Here is a 20,268-nt window from a genome sequence, read left to right as displayed (position 1 = left end):
AATGAGATGGGCTGGTGACTGGCACCCACTAAGTCCCTTCCGGGTCTGCAATGTCAGGACTAACAGCACCACAGGTTAAAACCCTGTAATACTGAATCTCGTGCAAAAATTTTAAATTCAGAACAAAAACGCATATATTGGTTACCTAAAAATAAATATTAATTATAAAGGACGAAATATACAAGGGAAGGGATGCAAGCTAACTTACCTCGGAGGATGGGGGCATGAGATTTGGTGGGGGGGAAGAGGTTTTAATTGTTTTATTTCTTAGAAAGAAAGGGGGGTGGAGGAAGAGAGGGAGTGCTGAAGCAAAGGTGATAAAATGTCAGCATATAATAAATCTGTCATATTATCTTCTGTGCGTAGCTTTGAAATATATTTCACAATAAAACATGTTTATAAGGGGCAGACTTGCTGGTTAGGTTCCTGGAGAAGAAATGCAGTACGAAAGAAATAAGAGACGGGTAGAAAGAAGCTGAAACAGAAACAGCAATGGAGAAGCGTAGGGAACCCTCTTTGAAAGACATCTATCTCCCTGGACCCAAAACCCAACGAGTCTCAGGCCCAAAACGCGACCACTTTGGCAGCCCAGCTGCCACTCCCCAGGGAGCCCGACCGAGTGCCTCCTCCTCCCACCCGCACCTCAGCGGACTGCATCGGGAGCCGCCCCTGAATTGGTCCGTGTGCCCGGGCCTGCTCTAGTCCCAGAAACCAGCTTTGGACGAGACTCACCCTTTCGTCCAGCAATTTCCACACCAGGCTACTTCGCAGCAGGGGAGTCTTCCACAGAGGTAGGGGAAGGCGCCGGGGCAGACGCCTTGGGGATTTGCAAATTGGTAGTGAAGTGGCTGGGAAGCGGCGTGTGGGGGGAGGTGGGCTGCAGTGCAGACTGTGGGGGTGGGAGCGTCCCCGGGAGCTGATTGGCTGCCGCGGGTGGGGGCGGAGCTTGGCCGCCGCCCCCGGAGCGCTGAGGCCCCGCTTTGTGTCAGTTTCTACCTCAAGATGCAGCCCCAGATCCGGGATGGAGGCCCAGGCGCCCGCCCCGAGGGTGCGGCAGGACCATTTGTTTCAAAGTAAATCGTTGAGACTATTAACAAGGGAGCGATAGATAAATAATGACGATCTCTATATAAAATAATATGCAACTATTTCCAAGGATGGGTTAAATCTACTTACATAAATCTACTTATATATTGCCTCTATCTATATATATATGTTTATATACTATTTTTAAAATAAACATTTAACATAGTAAAAAACGTTCCATTTTGTGTAAAAAAACTTCAAAACTGTTCATATGTACTTATATAAACACAGAAATTGTATGGAAGATAGACTACTTGAACCAGTTACTTCAAACAGTAAAGTGGATTACTTGTTATTTTTTTCTTGATACACCTCATTAGCGTTTCAACAGTCACACGTATTATTTTGTAATAAAAATAAATTTAATCAACTAAAACACGACATGAAATATCCTCGCACAAGCGGCTGGCAGCGGCTTCTCAACAAATAAGATTTCTCTCTGTGGAAAGGGTTCTTGAACTTTGTTCCTAATTCTGATCCATGTTATTTGAGTGGAACAGGAGACCTTACCATGGAACCAGGAACTGGCTTTATGCCTGACCAGGTCCTGCACTCGCATCTGCTTATCTAACCTGGAGAGCTCAACTGTAAAACGTGGAGTCTCTTCTTATGGCTGGTCCCCAGGGACCCAGGGAGATTTGCATGGCCCCTGTCCTGTCTCCAGATTCCTCACCCCTCACTGCCCTGGCCCCTGTTTGCTGGGTACCTAAGGAAGGGTTGTCCTGGGACCAAACTGTTCTCAGGAAGAGACCATCACAAAGCCTTCTCCCCTACTACAAAAGTGTAGTGTCCAGAGTGGACCTTCCAGGGGAAGGTGGCTTTAGAGGTGAAGAGGATGGGGTACGACATCCCGTATAAATTAACGGTTTCATTTCAACTGCACCAACTAGAGAAGCATAGGTTAAGAACTGGATTTTATTCTTTCTATTCCCCCACTTCACCTAGATCACAAACAGGTGCTCTGTAATGTCCACTGGATGGATGGATGAAATGGAGTAAGAAAATCCTTAGAATCATTCCTCAACAAAACAAACAGCAGCCTAACGCACAAAATGGATCAAACTACAAACTTCTTGTGCTGTAAGTTTTCTCCTTCCTTCATGCTCTTTTGTTTTAATGCTTCCTCAAATTTTACTTTTTTTTTTTTTTTTTTTGGAGACAGGGTCTTGTGCTGGAGTGCAATGGGGCGAGGCTCACAGCAACCTCCACCTCTCGGGTCAATCGATCCGCCCACCTCAGCCTCCCCAGTAGTTGGGACTACAGATGCCTGTGCCATCATGCCCAGGGAGTTTTTTGTTTTTTGGTTTTTTTTTTTTTTTTTTTTTTTTTTATAGAGATGGGGTCTCACTTTGTTGCCCAGGCTGGTCTTGAAGTCCTGGGCTCAAGTGATCCTCCTGCTTCCCCTCCCAAAGTACTGGGATTACAGGTATAAGCCACCCTGTCTGGCTGCTTCCTCAAATTGAGCTGGTTCCATCTCCTCTTTCTCAGTCTCAGACACCACATTACAAGCTCAATTTTAAATCCTGGATCCTTTCTTATTTCTACTTCCCCTTGAGTTTTTTCTCCTTTCTAATGTTCTGCTTGGAGTAGCTCTGAGTAATGAAGACTGCCATGAAATCCTGAAAGTATTCAAATAACTTTTGAGATACTAAGTTTGATAAATATTCCACAACATGTGAATAAATGAACAACTAAAAATCCATATTAAAAATATTATGCAATTCTTTAAAATGAGCTCAATTCATACCTTGAGAAATTGTCTTAATGTATATTTTCAGCAATAAAAGTATGACCCTACTTTTTGCAGGGGAAAAAACTGTAATTGCGTGTTTATGTTTACCTAAGCACAGAAAACATAAGGACAAATTTCGCTGCTTCAGAAAGTGGGGGAGGGTTGAGCAGTAATTTTTTTCTTTAGACACTTCGTATTTTGAAAATGTTACAAGTATCATTTTGAAACGCAAAATAAGACTATTCAGTAATACCACTCTTAGGTGTGCACCCAATATACACATTTTTACTGAAGGACAATGGAATCCTCAAAGCATCACCATCCAATATAGTCTAAAACTGGAAACTACTCAAATCCTACCCTCCCTGCTTTCTCAGCTCTAATCCACCCTGCTCTCTATCAGCTGGGTACCATCAACAGTAGAATGTTTAAATAAATTGTGGCATATTCACAATGAAATATGGTACAGCAATGAGAATGAATGATTTGCATTTTTCACAATATAGCTGAATCTCACCAACATATTGTAGTGAACTAAGCCAGAAACAAGAGAGTACATACTATATTGTTATATTTACATAAATATAAAAACAGATGAAACTAATATTTGATACTAAGACTCAGAATAATATTTACTCTTGGGCCAGGTAGTGACTAGAGAGGAACACAAAGGAGACTTCTGGGTCACTGGTAATGTTCTCTTAATCAATTTAGGTGCTGGCCCAAGGTCGTGTTCAGTTTGTAAAAATGTATCAAGCTGTACATTTATGATATACTGATATATAACCACACATGCAAATATCTAACTTTAATAAGGTGTTAAAAATAATGTTTTAGTTCTAGAAATGTAGATAAATGTCCCAAAACATACTACTGATGCAAACAACATATATACACAAAATATTATAAATTCATCACTGAGATGATATTGAAGAGTACACAAAGCCAGAAACAAACTAAAAGCAGGAAACATTGAAGGAAGCAAGCATGAAAGCTGGCTGTCACCACAATGCTTCCACAAAACCCTGGAGAATGTATGGGGAGTGACTCTATGGAGTTTCCAGCCTAGGACATTAGGACCAAGCTCACATAAAGAATTTAATTTAAAGTGACATCCCGGCACAAAGCTCAGACACCAAAGGGGTATTCCAACAGGGTAAAGGTAAATAGTAAGTAAATTCGTATCACACAAGAAATCGATGCAATTTGCTTGTCCTGACCCTGATGAAAGATGAAGGGGAAAAAGATCAATGAGAATGAATAACCACAAACCAGTTTTCCATGTAGGTTTGCAATATTAATTCATGCTACATCTGTGGATTGAAAAACCCTAAGCAAATAATTTGAGGTGGTCCCGATTTGCTAATGTATTCAATTGGAAGATGCACATGCATATCTTTTCTAGAGAAATTTAACTTTAATATGTCTAGAAATAATTTCCAGGACAAAAATTCACATGAAAGGAGAAGCTCACATTAATAATTTTTAAAATCACATAACACTCAGGAAATAAAGCACAATGAAAGAGAGCCATTACAAACAAGAGAATCAGAAACGCATGAATTACTAGTCACAGAATATAGAATAGCTATGTTTTGTACATTTGAAAAATAAAATAGAAACTAGAAACTTGAACAGAAAATAATTGTATTTATAAAAAGAATCAAATAAAACTAGAAATAAAAAATAATTGAAATAAAATAATTCAAAAAAATTATTGAAGAGACTAAATAGAAGATTAAAGTTGAAGAAAGAATTACCGAGCTGGATCTGGAGTAGAGGAAATTATCCATAATTTAGTCTAAAATCGAAAAAATGATGGAAAATATGAAAAAGGATAGATGACATAGAACGTATAGTGAGAAGACCTAAGACACATCTGATCTGAGGTTCAAAGAGATGGAACAGAAAGATTGTGGGAGAGCTATTATTGAAATAAAAGACTGAATTTTCCAGAGATCTTGAAAGACACCAATCCTCAGATCCAGGGAGTCTAACAAATCCTAAAATGATAAAAAGAAATACTCATCTAAATATTTGTAGTGAATCAAAGAAGAGAAGACACCAAAGACATCTCAATTGGTTCAGCTTACACAATTCTGACTGAAAAATGAAAGTTGAGCAAATTCTCCACTTGAGGGGATGCATCAAGATCAGCTGCAGAAAAGAGAAGAACTTTCAATGGAGATTTTAAACAAGATCAAGATTCTGAAGCATATCCTCAAAGAACTGTAACAGGAGAGGAAACATGGCTTTACCAGTGTGATCCTGAAGACAAAGCAGAATCAAAGCAATGGCTACCAAGAGGCAGAAGTGGTCCAGTCAAAGCAAAAGCAGATTGGTCAAAAGCAAAGGCCATGGCGACAGTTTTTTGAGATGCTCGAGGTGTTTTGCTTGTTGACTTTCTGGAAGACCAAAGAATGATAACATCTGCTTATTACTGTAGTGCTCTGAGAAAGTCAGCCATAGCTTTAGCAGGAAAACACCCATGAAAGCTTCACCAGACAGTCCTCCTCCACCATGGCAATGACTTTGCCCATTCCTCTCATCAAGTAAGGGCAATTTTGAAAGAGTTTCAATGGGGAATCACTAGGCATCCACCTTAGAATCCTGATTTGGCTCCTTCTGACTTTTGTTTCCTTATCTTAAAAAATCTGTGAAGGGCACCCATTTTTCTTTAGTTAATAATGTAAAAAGACTGTATCTACATGGCTAAATTCCCAGACCTTCAGTTTCTTAGTGAGGGATGAAATTGCTTTTATCACTGCTTATAAAAGTGTCTTGAACTTGAAAGGGCTTATGTTGAGGCAACATTTTTTTTTGTTTGTTTAATTCCATTTTTTCCACAAACTTCTTGAAAATTCCCTCATATCTTTGGAACAATCCTCCCATTGGAAACAATAATAAAATCTTTTTTTTTTTTTTTTGAGACGGAGTCTCGCTCTGTCGCCGGGGCTGGAGCGCAGTGGCCGGATCTCAGCTCACTGCAAGCTCCGCCTCCCGGGTTTACGCCATTCTCCTGCCTCAGCCTCCCGAGTAGCTGGGACTACAGGCGCCCGCCACCTCGCCCGGCTAGTTTTTTGTATTTTTTTAGTAGAGACGGGGTTTCACCGTGTTCGCCAGGATGGTCTCGATCTCCTGACCTCGTGATCCGCCCGTCTCGGCCTCCCAAAGTGCTGGGATTACAGGCTTGAGCCACCGCGCCCGGCCAATAATAAAATCTTAACAAAATATAGGAAACAACTGAAGACTCGGAAAAGTAAACAACATAAACAGGACAAGAGGACTATAATCCTTGATGAACACAAAACAGGACATGAGTTGTATATTTGCTATGGCTTTTTACTTTGGGACATTTTCCATTTTACAGTGCAGGGTTACTGAGGCTGAAACAATAATAAAATCTTAACAAAATATAGGAAACAACTGAAGACTCGGAAAAGTAAACAACATAAACAGGACAAGAGGACTATAATCCTTGATGAACACAAAACAGGACATGAGTTGTATATTTGCTATGGCTTTTTACTTTGGGACATTTTCCATTTTGCAGTGCAGGGTTACTGAGGCTGAACAGGAAGTGTCAGTCTTACTGGTTCAAGACTATCAAACCAGTTGGAGCTCAAAGGGCAAAGTTTCAGACATGAAGAAACCAGAGAAGTTAATATAAAATTTTATATATGAATTCCCCTAATGTCACTGGCTTATTCCTAAGCTATACATGCAAGAGGAGAGACCTCAGGGCTACTTATAGGAAATAGTGGCCAAAAAGCTAAACATTTGAGCAGTCATTTCAGTGGTTATATTGTTCTGAGAAAAGCAATGGAGTTTATGCCCCAACAAAAAGAAAGGTTCTTATAAACACTCCATGATTTCAGTTGACACATAAGAAAATCCCTGACATATGAAGAAGAAGCATATCTTATGGTTTAAGGACTATGTTCTTGGAGAAAGATCAAACCTTAAATGGGCTAGTCCTAACAAAGCCTAAAACTAATCTTTGATAGCATCAAAGTAATCTGCTGGTACTTTATCTGCCCACTTCCCCAAAAAATCCCCTTGAAAGAAAATAACATCAACCAAAACCTTAATATTTTTTCATCCACAATATTCTGCATTCAATCAAAAATTAAGAAAGAGGTTAAAAAACAGAATAAATTGCCAATAACTCAAGAGAACAGAAAACAGACATGGGCATAAGTGGTTCAAAGCAACTGGGATAAATACGTTAAGAAATTCTATAGAAACAAGGCTGTGGAATTTCAGCACAGAAATAAAACTCATAAAAAAGTAAAATAAAAAATTAAAAAAGAAAAATAATAATTAAAATTGGTACTTGATAGATTGCTTTAATAGCATATTAAACACAAAAGACCAGAGAATTCATGAAGTATAGCAAAGGTAAGTAGAAAGTATTCATACATAAGAGGAAAGAAAACATGATATACAAAGAGATCAAAAGATACAGAAAGAGTGTAACAGGATTACAAGACAGGGTGAAAAGTTGTGACATATGAGTAATCAGAGTCCCAGAAGGAAAGGAGAGAGATAATAAAACAAGCAAAATGTTATTAATTAATGATTTGAAAAATATCAAACCACAAGCTGAAGAAACTTTACGTTTCCCAAGCAGAATAAACAGAAAGAAAACTACATTCAGACACATCACATTCAAACTGCTGAAAACCAAATTCATAGAGAAAATCTGAAAAGCTGCCAGAGATAAAGGATACTTCTCATTTAAATGAACAAAAAATACAGCTAAGTTTTCAAAACAACGATGAAAATGAGAACACAACAGAATTCCTAAAAGCAGAAAAAGAAAAATCTGCCAACCTAAAATTCTATACATAAGAAAAATATTCCCCCAAAATAAAGGCAATGTAAAGATAATTTTAGATATACCAAAGCTGAAAGAATGTATTCCCAGCAGAATATAACAACTAAAACTATTTTTTCATGATTAAGGACAATTATTCCTCATAGAAGCACAGTGCTTTAGGAATTAATAGAGAACACTGAAAAGAGTAAATACACAGGCAAATATAAATGAATACTGACTGTTTAAATAAACAAATATAATTCCTTATGGAATATAGAAGCATATAAAAAAAACAGAAATCAGTACAGCTGCAAGATGGAGATAAACTTTTAAAATTTTACATTGAGAGTACACAGAAGTAATAATTTAAAGTAGGTCATAACAAATCAGTAAGGTGAACTGTAATATCTCAAGTAACCAATAAAATAATAAAAAAATTTATAATTCAAAATATAGAAGAAAAATTAATAGAAGGTGTTGAATTCAAAAGAAATCAAGAAAAGAGAAAATAAGAAAGAAGAGATTGGACAAAGAGAAAACTGTGCAAATTGGTAGACTTGAACCCAATTTTTTTTTTTTTTTTTTTTTGAGACAGCGTGTCGCTCTGTTGCCAGGCTAGAGTGCAGTGGTACGATCTTTGCTCACTGCAACCTTGCTTAAACCCAATTTTTATAGATTGCATGTTTGTGTCCCTCCAAAATTTGTATGTTGAAATTCTAACCCCCAGTGGAATGGTATTAGGAAGTGGGCCTTTGGGAGGTAATTAGATGTAGGTAATTAGTGTGAAACACTCATGATGGGATTAGTATCTTTCTAAGAAGAGAAAGTGACTAGAGCTCCCTCTCTTGGCCATGTGAAAATACAGTGAGAAAGGTAGCTGTCTATAAGCTAGGAGGCCAGCCCTCACCAGACATTAAATCTGCTGGTTTATCTTTAAATGTTTTTTGTTTAACTACCAGTCTATCACATTTGTGTCACAGCAGCCCGAAACGACTAAGATACCAACTATGTAAATAATTATACTAAATATAAATGGATTAAAAAATCCAATTAGAAAAAGAGTTCATTTAGAAGAGAAATATTGAAAGTAAAAGGATGGAAAAAGGTATACCATGCAAACGTTAACCAAAAGAAAGCTAGTATGGCTAGATGTACAATGGGCAAAGTAAACATTACTGTCAACAAGTGTTACTATAGATATAAAACACATTTCATAATGATAAAAGGATCAATTCAGTACAGCAATACAAAAATTTTAAATTTGTATCCCTAATAATACAACTTCAAAATTTATAAAGCAAAGTTGACAATAATAAAAGAAGTAACAGACAAGTCCACAAGCATAGTTGAAGATTTAAGTACATCTTTCTCAGTAATCTGATAAAACATGTGCATAAAAAATCAGTAAGGATATACAGGATTTGAATGACATAATTAACAAATTTGACCCTGTTGACACATATGGTACATATACACCCACCAACAACAGAATATACTTGATTTTTAGTGTATGTCAAACATTTTCTCAAATAAAACATATATTGGCATGAAGCAAGTCTCAAGAAACTCAAAAAGGTGTAGAATATATTCTCTGATCTTAATGGAATTAAACCAGAAATAAATAACCCTAAGTTAATTAGAAAATTCCCATGTTTGGAAATTAAGGAGTACACTTCTGAACACTCCTAAGGTCAGATAAGAAATCACAAGAGAAATTAGAAAATATTTTAATTAAATAATAATTAAAATACAATTTATCAAAATTTGTGGGAGGCAGCAAGAGCAATTACTTAATAAAGGAAAACTATATAGCTCTAAATGCCTACATTAGTAAAAGGGAAAGACTGAAAGTAAACTATTTCAAAATATTAGAAAAAGAACAACAAATTTGAAGTAAATCAAAGAATATAATAAACATAAAAGCAAGAATCAAATTCAAAAATATTTAGAAATTCAGTAAAACCAAAAGTTGGTTTTAATGAACCAAACTAAGAATGATCAATAAAGAGACACAGAGAGTGAATCCATTATAATTATCAGGGGATGTTATTACAATCCCAAAAGACATTAAAAATATAACAAAGTGCTATTATGAGTAACCATATGCCAATAAATTTAACAAATTCAGATGAATTTTCAAATTCCTTAAACAACATAATTTATCCAAAATGGCAAGAAGAAACAAAGTATAAATAATCCTATACATCAAAAAAATGTAGTCCAAAATCAAAACATTCCGCAAAAGAGTTTGGGCCCAAAAGGATTTTTATGGCGAATTTTCCTAAACACTTGAGAAAAATATAATACTAATATTATAAAACTTCTTCCAGAGAATAGTAAACAAAGAAATCCTTCCCAACTCATTTTTATTACACCCAGCATAACTTTGATAGCAAAATCACATATGTACATTACAAGAACAAAAAGCTAGAGACGAATATTACTCAATGAACATAGATTCAAAAAGTCTAATGGTGTGAAAGGCCTTTCAATAAGTAATTCTTGATCAATTGGATGTCTGTATAAAAACCAATGAACTCTAACCCATCCCTCATATCATATACAAAAAATAATCTAAATTATAAAACAAAATGTGAATGACAGAACTATTAAGCATAGGGAATCTTTTTGTGATCTAGAGGTAGGCAAAATTCTCTTCAATACAACTCAAGTCCTAAGCATAAATGTTTGGGTTTACTAACAAAAAAATTAGATATTATAAAAATTAAATAAAGAGGTTATTTTCATTAAAAGACATAATTGCCAATGTGAAAAGGCAAGTCAAAGATTGGAAGAGGATATCTGCAAATCGCTGATACAAGAAAAAATGTATATGCCTATCCAGAATATAATTTAACACACTCACGAAATTGATTTAAAAAAGAAACTATCCCTTTACCCCCAAATGGACAAAATACATCTACAGGTGCATCACAAAATATGGCATTCAAATGGCCAGTAAGCATACAAAAAGATGCTTAATTAGTCATCAAAACAATGCAAATTAAAACCATAGTAAGATACCTATATCCATTCCAGGTGGCTAAAATTAATTATAGTGACAATATCAAATGGTGATAAGGATCTGGAGCTGATGGGACTTATATATATTTCTGATGGGAGTGTAAACTGATACAGCTATGTGGCTAAACTGTTTGACATTACTTAGGCTGATTAGATGTATGTTCATGAAAAGTAAGTTTTTATGTCTACCAAAGATATGTTCAAATGAGATTTATTTGTAATAGTCAAAAACTGGAAAAAATGAAAGTCCATCAACAGTAGAATGGATAAATAACCATACATTACTATAGAAAAAAGTACTGCTATATGCCACTATATGGAAGAATCTTCATCGAACTAATGCTGCATAAAACAAACACAAAAGGATACCTATTTATGACTCAATTTATGTGAAGATCAAGATTGGACCAATATCATGACAGAGTTCTGAATAGTGGTTATTTCTGAGAGTGAAAATTACCTGGAGTAGGGAAAATCAAAGTCTTCCGAAGTGCTGTAAATATTCTATATCTTGATCTGACCATATACATATTTAAAATTTATTGAGCCGTACACTTAGTATTTGTCAACCTTACTCTACGTTATACCTCAGGCTTTTTTGTAAAAAGAAAAATCTGTAAACACACATTGGTAAACACATATTTAATACACTGATGGTATTAAATAACAATCAACATTTGATACTTGCAGGGTAAGAGACAAAGTACTAAGGATCAATTTAACTTAAGTATGCTAAATTAAATCTGTTATAAAACTAGTTAAACATCTTAAAAAATAGGAATTATATGGGTTAAATATATTATAAAATTAAAACATCAGAACTAAAACATGTAACGTCCAAATAATAGAAAGGAAAAAATGGGCAAACAAAGAAAGTTAGAAGAAAAGGTGGGGAGAGGAAGAAAAAAGAAACATAAAAGGCAGGAAAAATAAAAAGCAAATAATAAGATGGTAGAAATAAATCTAAATGTATTACTAGTCACAATAAATATACATGAATTATTCAATGACAAGTTATAAATTGTCAAACAATATTTTTAAAATCCAAACTTTAAAAAAAAGCAAGTAAGTTTACTACATATATACTTGAAACATAGATTCAGAAGATTTAGAGCCAAATGATAAAAGAGAGATAAATGAGGCAAAAACCAAAGAAACCTTGATTTGATCTTTGAAAAAAAAATAGGATTTTAAAACAAAAATCATTAACAGGTATCATAATGTAAGGTCCCTATATTATAAAATGTTCAATTTACAACAACTCACTGATAACATAGCCTCAAAATATATGAAGCAAAAATATATAGATTAATGAGAAATTGTCAAATCCACCATCATAGTGAGAATATTTAACATACCTATTTCTGTAATTGACGATTCAAGCAAATAAAAAATTAAAGATATGTAAGATTGGGCTGTATAATTAAAAGTTGTTTTAAAGATATACACAGAACATCATGTAATTACAGGCGACACATTCTTTTTACGCACACAAAGAAAACTTACTGGGTTTTAAAGCTAGCTTCAGTGAATTTAAAAGAATTGGTACCATGCAATCTCTGACTACGATATAAATTAGGCAACTACAGCCACAAGATAACAAAAGAAACTTCAAATGGCCAAACGGAATTTAAAAGGTACTTATCTAAAAAATTAATGTCTGAAAGAAGAGACTATAAGGAAAATTATAATTAAAGCTACATGATCAAATATAATCATATCAAAACTTGTAAGATGTAGCTAAAAAGTAGTGATAGAAATTTATAGCTTTAAAAACTTACATATGAAGAAAAGCTCAACATTAATGAGCTAAGCATATAAAAGCTTAGAATATAAATCATAGAAAAAATTCCAAGAAAGAAGGAAGAAGTAATAAAATAAGTAAAAATATGAAAAAGACATAAAGCTTTTATGTTGCTGTTTGAACAACTAATAAAGTAGACCAAGTTCTGGAAAAAATAAAACAAAAAGAGAAAGAAAATATACACATACTAATAATAAAAAAGTGGCCATATCAATAGATAATGGAAAGATTTATAAACAGAATAAGAGGATATTATAAACAATTTTATTGATCTTGAATATATATATTCATGTATATACATTTGACCCTTGAACAATGCAGGTTTGAACTGCCTTGGTCCACTTATATCTGGATTTTCTTCTATCTCTGCCACCCCAGAGACAGCAACACCAATCCCTCCCCTTCCTCCTCATCCTCAGCCCACTCAATGTGAAGATGACAAGGAAGACCTTCATGATGATTCACTTTTACTTAATGAACGAGAAATATGTTTCTCTTCCTTATGATTTTCTTAATAACATTCTCTTTTCTCTGGTTAAGAATATAACATATAAAATATGTGTTAATCAACTGCTTACGTTAACAGTAAGACTTCCACTCACCAGTAGCCTATTAGTATTGAGTTTTAGAGGACTCAAAAGTTATATACAAATTTTCAATTCTGACAGGGGTCAGTATCCCAACTACTGCATTCTTCAATGGTCAAATGTATTTTTATATATTGAATAAACATAAACATATATGTATACTAATACACTCATGTATATGTGAAATTGTTACATATCTTGGAAAATACAATTTATCACTACTGACTCCATAGGGAAACCTAAGTAGTTCTACAATCATTAAAATCTTCTGACAAAAAACACTCCAAACGCAGATGATTTTACAGGTGATTCAAGGAAATATTCAAGGACCAGATAATCCCAATCTTGCACAAATTCTTCCAAAGAATAGCATAAGGGAGAATACTATTCATATTATTTTATGATAATACCAAATCAGAAAAGGATAGTACAGAAAAGTATAATTACATGCCAATCTTAAATCACACATATAAATATAAATATCTAATGTTTACCTTTGTATCTATATCCACATACAGAAGTTACTACATATTTACCAGGAAAGGTTTATTCCAAGAATACAAAATTGGTTTAATATCAGAAATTAAATACTATACTATGTTCTTAATATAGTTAAAGGAAAAAAGTATATATATTCTCAACAGCTATAGGAAAACCATTTGAAAAAACATCCATTTATAATAAAAGTGCTTACCAAAAGAAGAACAGAACTTTCTTATCATGGGGAAGATGGTTACAAAGTAACTATAGCAAATGCCATTTTTAAGTTGATATAGTGAAATATTTCTCTTTATTATCTTAAGGACAAAACAAGATGCCCTTTACTACTTTCATTCAACAGTGTACTGGAGCTCCTAGTCATTGTCATAAGACAGAAAAAAGAAATTAAAGGTATAAGAATTGGAAAGGAATAAACAAAATTATCCTTATTTTCAGATGATTGCCTATGTTGCAAATCTGAAAGAAGCTACAGGTAAATTTAGAATTATTAATTTTCAAGTTTGATTGATATATAATATATAAAAGGCAACTGAATTTCTGTATGCCAGCAACAATAAGCTACAAAATATAACTTTTACAAAAGGAAATACTTACAATAGCAGTAAAAATATAACGTGCCTAGAAATTTAACAAAAACTGAGCCAAAAGAAAATAATAAAAAATAGTACAAAACATTGAAGATGACATAAATAGTGTCATAAACCATGATCATTGAGGAAAAGAGCCAATGTCTTAGAAGTAATTTCTTCCCAAAATGATTTATAGCGCAATGGTTTGAATGTGTCCCTCAAAAAGCAGGTGTTGAAAACTTAATCCCCAATGTAACCGTGTTGAGAGGTGGGCTTAATGAGAGGCCATCAGGCCATGACGGCAGAGTGTATGAATTAATGCCGTCACTACGGGAGTGAGTTCATTATAAAAGGCAGCGTTCACCCTCCTTTTACTTTCTTTCGCCCTTTTTCTGCCTTTATGCCATGATGACACAGTAAGAAGGCTCCTGCCAGATGCCAGCCAGTCAATCTTGGACTTCCCAGCCTCCAGAACTGTGAGCTGATAAATTTCAGTTTCTTATACATTACTCAGTCTCAGGTATTTTGCTACAGTAGCGCAAAACAGACTAAGACACAGAGTTGATCCAATATCAATCAGAATTCCAGCAGGTTTATTTGCTTGTTTGTTTCTTGTTTTGGAGAACTTGATAAGTTTATTTAAATATTTATATGGAAGGTCAAAGGTCCAAGTAAAACTAAAACACTCTTAACGAAGAAAAAACAGGTGATAGGACTTTTCCTACCAAATTTCAAGGCTTTTAATAAAACTATAGTGGTTAAAAATTATTAGTATTGAGGCAGAGTTAGACAAATAGAAAATAAGAATGGGCTTAAAACAAATTCATGCTTATATGGAAATCCTGATTCATGCAAATCACTGGTGCTGGGGCAATTGATTATCCATATGGAATAAACAACATAAAAATCAGTTTCCATGTGAATTAAGTCTAACAGCCAAAGGCAAAACCATAACACTTTTAGAAAACGATACACTAAAATTAATCTATGATCTTGAGAAAATAATTATCAAACAAGACAAGCTATAAAAGAAAGTACTACTAACTTGAAATTAAATTCAAAACTTAGATTCATTGATAGAGACAGAGAAAGAAACTGACATAAAGACAGAGAAAAAAAAAAACCTCAAAAGCAATTCGGAAAGATGTCTGTGGCATATATAGCTAACAATTATTGTTTAGTACCTAGATTATATAAAGAAAGCATTCCAATGAGTCAATAAAAAAGGTAAACAATCCAATATAAAAATAAATACGAGACAGGAATCAAAATTTCACAAAGAGCACAAAAACTGATCAACATATAAAAAGACAGCCAATCTCATTAGTTATGGGAAAATGCTAATTAAAATCACAGTGAAATGTTATTTCATACCTGCCAGACTGACAAAAAATGAAATTTTACAAGACCAAGCTATGGCAAGTATGTAGAGCAACAAACGTTCATCCACTGCTGGAGGGAGTGCAAACTGGTTTAACACTTTGGAAACAGTTTAGAAATGACCTAATAAAATTGAATATACATAAATCTTATAATTCAGCAATTCTACTCCCAGCTGTATACTCTAGGGAAGCTCCCACGCAAGTGTACTTGAATATTAGAGGACGTGGGCAGGCTTTAAAGTGGCCCCAATAATCCCTGCCTCCACGTGTTCATGTCCTTGTATCACCCCCTTCCCTTCAGTGTGAGATGGACCTAGGGACTCACTTCTAATGGATAAAAAATGGCAAAAATAATGGAATGTCGCTTCTAAGGTTACAAAAAGAATCTGACTTCTGTCTTCTCTTTTTCTCTGTGGGAGCCTTCACTCTGGGGGGAGTAAGCTGCCATGTTGCAACCATTCTTTACACAGAGGCCCATGTGGCAAAGAACTGATGTATCCAGCCAGGGTCATTGAGGCCAATCGGCCTGCCAGCAATCACGTGAGTAAGCCTGGGAGAGGTCCTCGACCCTACACCTAGTCTTGAAATGACTGAGGCCCAGTCAATACCTTGATTGTTGATACAGCCTGTGAGAGACCCTGAGTCAGAGACTCCCAGCTAAGCCCCTCCTGGATTCCTAATCACAGAAACTGTAAGATAGGAGGTAACATGATTTATTTTGCTTGTTCGCTTTGGTTTGAAGCTGCTAGGTGTTGCGGTAATTTGTTACATAGCTTATAGATAATTCATACACCTCCAAAACTAGAAACAATCCAATGTCCATCAGCAGTAGAATGGATAAATTATGTACATTTACACCATAAACGACGAAAATGGAAGGAAGCATGAAAGATGAATCTATAAAACTTAGGAATACGTACAGGATAATGTCATTGATATAAAAGTACAAAATTGAGAAAGCAAACACATATGTTTTAGGAATACACACACAAATATGGTAAAACTAAAAAGAAAAGCAAGGGAATCATTAAGACAAAAATCACGAAAGATGTCACATCTCAGAGAAGGGAGGAGAATGGGCATCAGTTTGGACTCATGGGCTTCTAAGGTACTGTGGCACCCTATTTCTTGACCCAAGGAGATGGTCAGGCATTCGTTTCATTATTTTTTAGACCATTCTGAGATGTTTCATGTACTTTTTATTAAACATTTTAAAAACCAAGTATTGAAACCAATTCATCAACAAATCACTAGTTTGGAGGATGAAAGTGATGGACCGATGGTTGGCTGGTCAGCTAGACAGACACATTATGTCCTTTATGTCTAGTTCGAGCTGTACTTCTTCTAAATTTCCATGATTATCCAATTCGCAAAGATCTTTTTCTCCTGTACTCAAGGCCTTCTTCCGTTGCAGGTTGGGCCAAACCAGCGGCCAGCTGTCGGCTGTTTACCAGCGAACTGTATCATCCAGCACTTGCTGCTTCAGGCCAAATGCATTCCAGACTAACATTCAGCCTGAATCCCCGCGCGGCTCTCACCGCAACCCCTCCCCAGGTCCCTTCCCCCACCACAAACCCACACCGAGCCCGTGGGCGCCTAGAGCACTGGGGTGGATAAGAACTTCCACCTGGGCTTAACAGAGACAAGCTAGCCTAGAAGAATGCAAGCCCCCAGCAGGCGAGATCAAATCGCCTCGAGGGTGCCTGCTAGCTCAGATCTAGATCTTAATGGCTTCTTGGGAGCAAAAAACAAATCCTACGAAAATAGGGAGGGTCATCGCCTCCCGCCCAGCAGAGGGCATAACAATGCGGCGAGATGAAATAGGGACCGAGCTGCAGAGAAAAATCATCAACGGGGTAGAGACTAAGGAAGGGATCCTCGGTGGAACGGCTCTATCACCTGGGGGAGCGCGGAGACGCCCGGCCCTCCCCAGACGCTCAGCATCGCACCCCGCTCACCGCTCCCCGCCCCGGACACTAACCCGGAGCCCAGGCCTTGGTCACCGCGGGCCTCTCCTGGTCCAGAGTCTACGATGAACCCCACTCACTGTTTGCCCCGCTGTTCCCTGCAGCGCGGGTTCGGGGCAGTAGGAACCTGCTAGGAGCGGCAGGAAGTTGTTCCCAGGAGGAAGCAGCTTCTCTGCCCAGGAGGCACAGGGGGGCGGGCTGGAGACTGCAGGATGTGGAAAACCGTAGGCGGAGACTGCGGGGGCAGGGGGTGGCGAGGAGGTGCCGTCCCGGGAGCTGATTGGTCGATGCGCACGGGGGCGGGGCTTGGGCGTTGCCGCCCCACCCCTAGACATCAGAGGCCCTGCCCCCAGATGTGGCTCAGAATCCCGGATGCAGGCCTAGGCGCCCGCCCAGGAATATAGGGAGTAAATTGTTGAAAACAAAACAAAAGTGAGACTATTTCTGAACAAGTGAGGGCCTTGATAAATAGCGAGAGATGTTTATATAAAATAATACACGACTGTTTTTAAGGACGAGTAAAATCTATCGGTTCTAGATATATTTTTTAATTAAAAAAGCAAGTTGTATTAAAATTGAGAGTAGGATCTCTTTCTTTCTTTCTTTCTTAATTTCCTTTTTTTTTTTTTTTCTTCGGGGGCTGGGTCTGGTTCTGCCACCCAGGCTGGAGTGCAGTGGTGCAGTCATAGCTCACTGCAGCCTCAACCTCCCAGGCTCAAGCGATCCTTCCACCTCCTCAGTGGCTGGGACCACAAGTGCTCCGCCACCGCGCCCAGCTAAGTTTTTGATTTTTTGTTAGAGAGGGGGTTTCACTTTGTTGCCCAGGCTGGTCTCGAACACCAGGGCTCAAGTGATCCTCCTGCCTCGGCATCCCAAAGTGCTGGGATAGCAGGCCTGAGCCACCGCACCAGCTTTAGCATTAAATTCTTGTATGAAGAAGACATGCTGCATGTGCTTATGTAAGAGGCGGGGCTAACGGTGGAGAAATTGTCTGTTGATTCTTACTTTCACAACCACTGAATTGTTTTTTTAAAAATCACATACATTGTTTTTATAAGTTTAATAAAACAGTAAGGCGTTGAGAATGTTACTAACCAATCAATAGATGACAGATATTGAGCATGAGGGAGGAAGCAAAGAAAGGAGTAGCAGGGAAAAAGCCTGGACTTTGAAGCCACCACATCCCCTGCTTAAAAGCTGGGGAGTATATTCATTGCTAAGGCTGCTGTGATAAATTACCACACATTTAGTGGCTTAAAACAACACAGATTTACTACATCTTCCAGGACTATAGGTCAGAAGTCCAGCACAGGTCTTACTGGACTATCATCCTGGTGTAGGCAGGGATGCGTTTCTCTCTGCAGGATCTAGGGGCAAATCTATTTTCCTTGCTTTTTCCAGCTTCCAGAGGCTGCCCGCATTCCCTGGCTTGCAGCCCTTTCCTTCATCTTCAAAGTCAGCAATTTCATGGCTCCAGCCTCTGCTTCTGTGTCACATCTCCTTCTCCGAGTCTCCTGCTTCCCTCTTTCACTTTGAAAGACCCTGTGATTACACTGGACCTATCTGCTAATCTAGATAATTTCCCATCTCAAGGTCAGCTAATCAGCAGCCTTCATTCTGTCTGCAACCTTAATTCTCCCTTGCCATGCAGCATTGCATATCACAAGTTCTGGGAATTAGGATCTGGACATCTGTATTAATCCATTTTCGTGCTGCCGATAAAGACATTCCTGAGACTTGGCAATTTACAAAAGAAAGAGGTTTAATTGGACTCACAGTTCCACGTGGCTGGGGAGGCCTCACAATCATGGCAGAAGGCAAGGAGGAGCAAGTCACATCTCACATGGATGGCGGCAGGCAAAGAGACAGCTTGTGCAGAGAAACTCCTATTTTTAAAACCATCAGATCTCCTGCGACCCCTCCACTGTCATGAGAAGGCATGGGAAAGATCCGCCCCCTTGATTCAATCATCTCCTACCAAGTCCCTCCCATAACACATGGGAATTATGGGAGCTACGAGATGAGATTTGGGTGGGGGCACAGAGCCAAACCATATCAACATCTTTAGGGAGCCATTTTCCTGCCTATCACAAAGGGCTTGTTAGCTTCTGTCTTAGTGTTTTCATCTGTAACATTGGGGATAGTGACTGTCTCTACTTCATGGAATGTTTATGAGGATTAAATGACTTAATACAGATAAAGCTCTTAAAGCAGTGTCTGGCACATGGAAAACCCTATGTGAATGTTCACCATAACCAGAGAAGGGACAGATCCTTCCAGACTTCTTCCATGATTTCCTTGACCCTTGCCTCCTTTGCTCTTCAAATCTCCAAGCTGTGTATTCTCTCCTCGTTTCCCTGTAAATCTAGTCTCCTTCAAAACTACACAGGCCTGGCCTGAGATTGGAGGACAGACATTGGTAGTTTACTTCTAAAAGATTTCTAGAAGTGAACACACCCAGCTACTAGCACAGAGGCGTAGTTTATGACTACTATGGTGAAAGGAAAAGCCAGCGTCTGGGTGTATTTGTGCAGTTAAATGGGGTGTTGGGGGAGAAACTGTGGGGGCAGGTGGGTGTTTGGGGATTGTAGACTGAGTGTTTCTAAAAGACCAGGGTTGCTTGCAGTTACCTCTCTTTCTCATTCTCTCATTTCTCATTCTCTCTGCCAAGACAGCTGCACTTCTCTCTTGCCAGATCCCTCCTCCCCTCAGAAGCTGATAGTCAACAGGACATAAGCCTGCCCACCCCCACTCTCTCTCCAGGCACACAAGCAAAACCCACCATTTTTGGTTG

At 37.3% G+C, this 20,268-nt stretch overlaps 1 protein-coding gene across 4 annotated transcripts in view; it reads right to left on the bottom strand.

The window, feature by feature from the left end:
- Positions 1-17,675, bottom strand: part of LOC105471169 (TRPM8 channel associated factor 1) — a 49,314-nt gene extending 31,639 nt beyond the window's left edge. For 2 of the 4 annotated variants that reach the window (XM_011723516.3, XM_011723519.3), the window contains exon 1: positions 17,489-17,675. The gene's annotated coding sequence lies outside the window, so the exon portion shown is untranslated. Of the gene's footprint in view, positions 1-732; positions 941-17,488 lie in introns of those variants that run through there. The other 2 variants (XM_011723520.3, XM_011723517.3) reach the window with 2 other exon arrangements.
- Positions 17,676-20,268: the final 2,593 nt, after the last annotated feature.

Source organism: Macaca nemestrina, chromosome 4, assembly GCF_043159975.1.
Source record: "Macaca nemestrina isolate mMacNem1 chromosome 4, mMacNem.hap1, whole genome shotgun sequence".
NCBI classification, from domain to species: Eukaryota; Metazoa; Chordata; class Mammalia; order Primates; family Cercopithecidae; genus Macaca; species Macaca nemestrina.
This window is presented reverse-complemented; position numbering and strand designations above follow the sequence as displayed.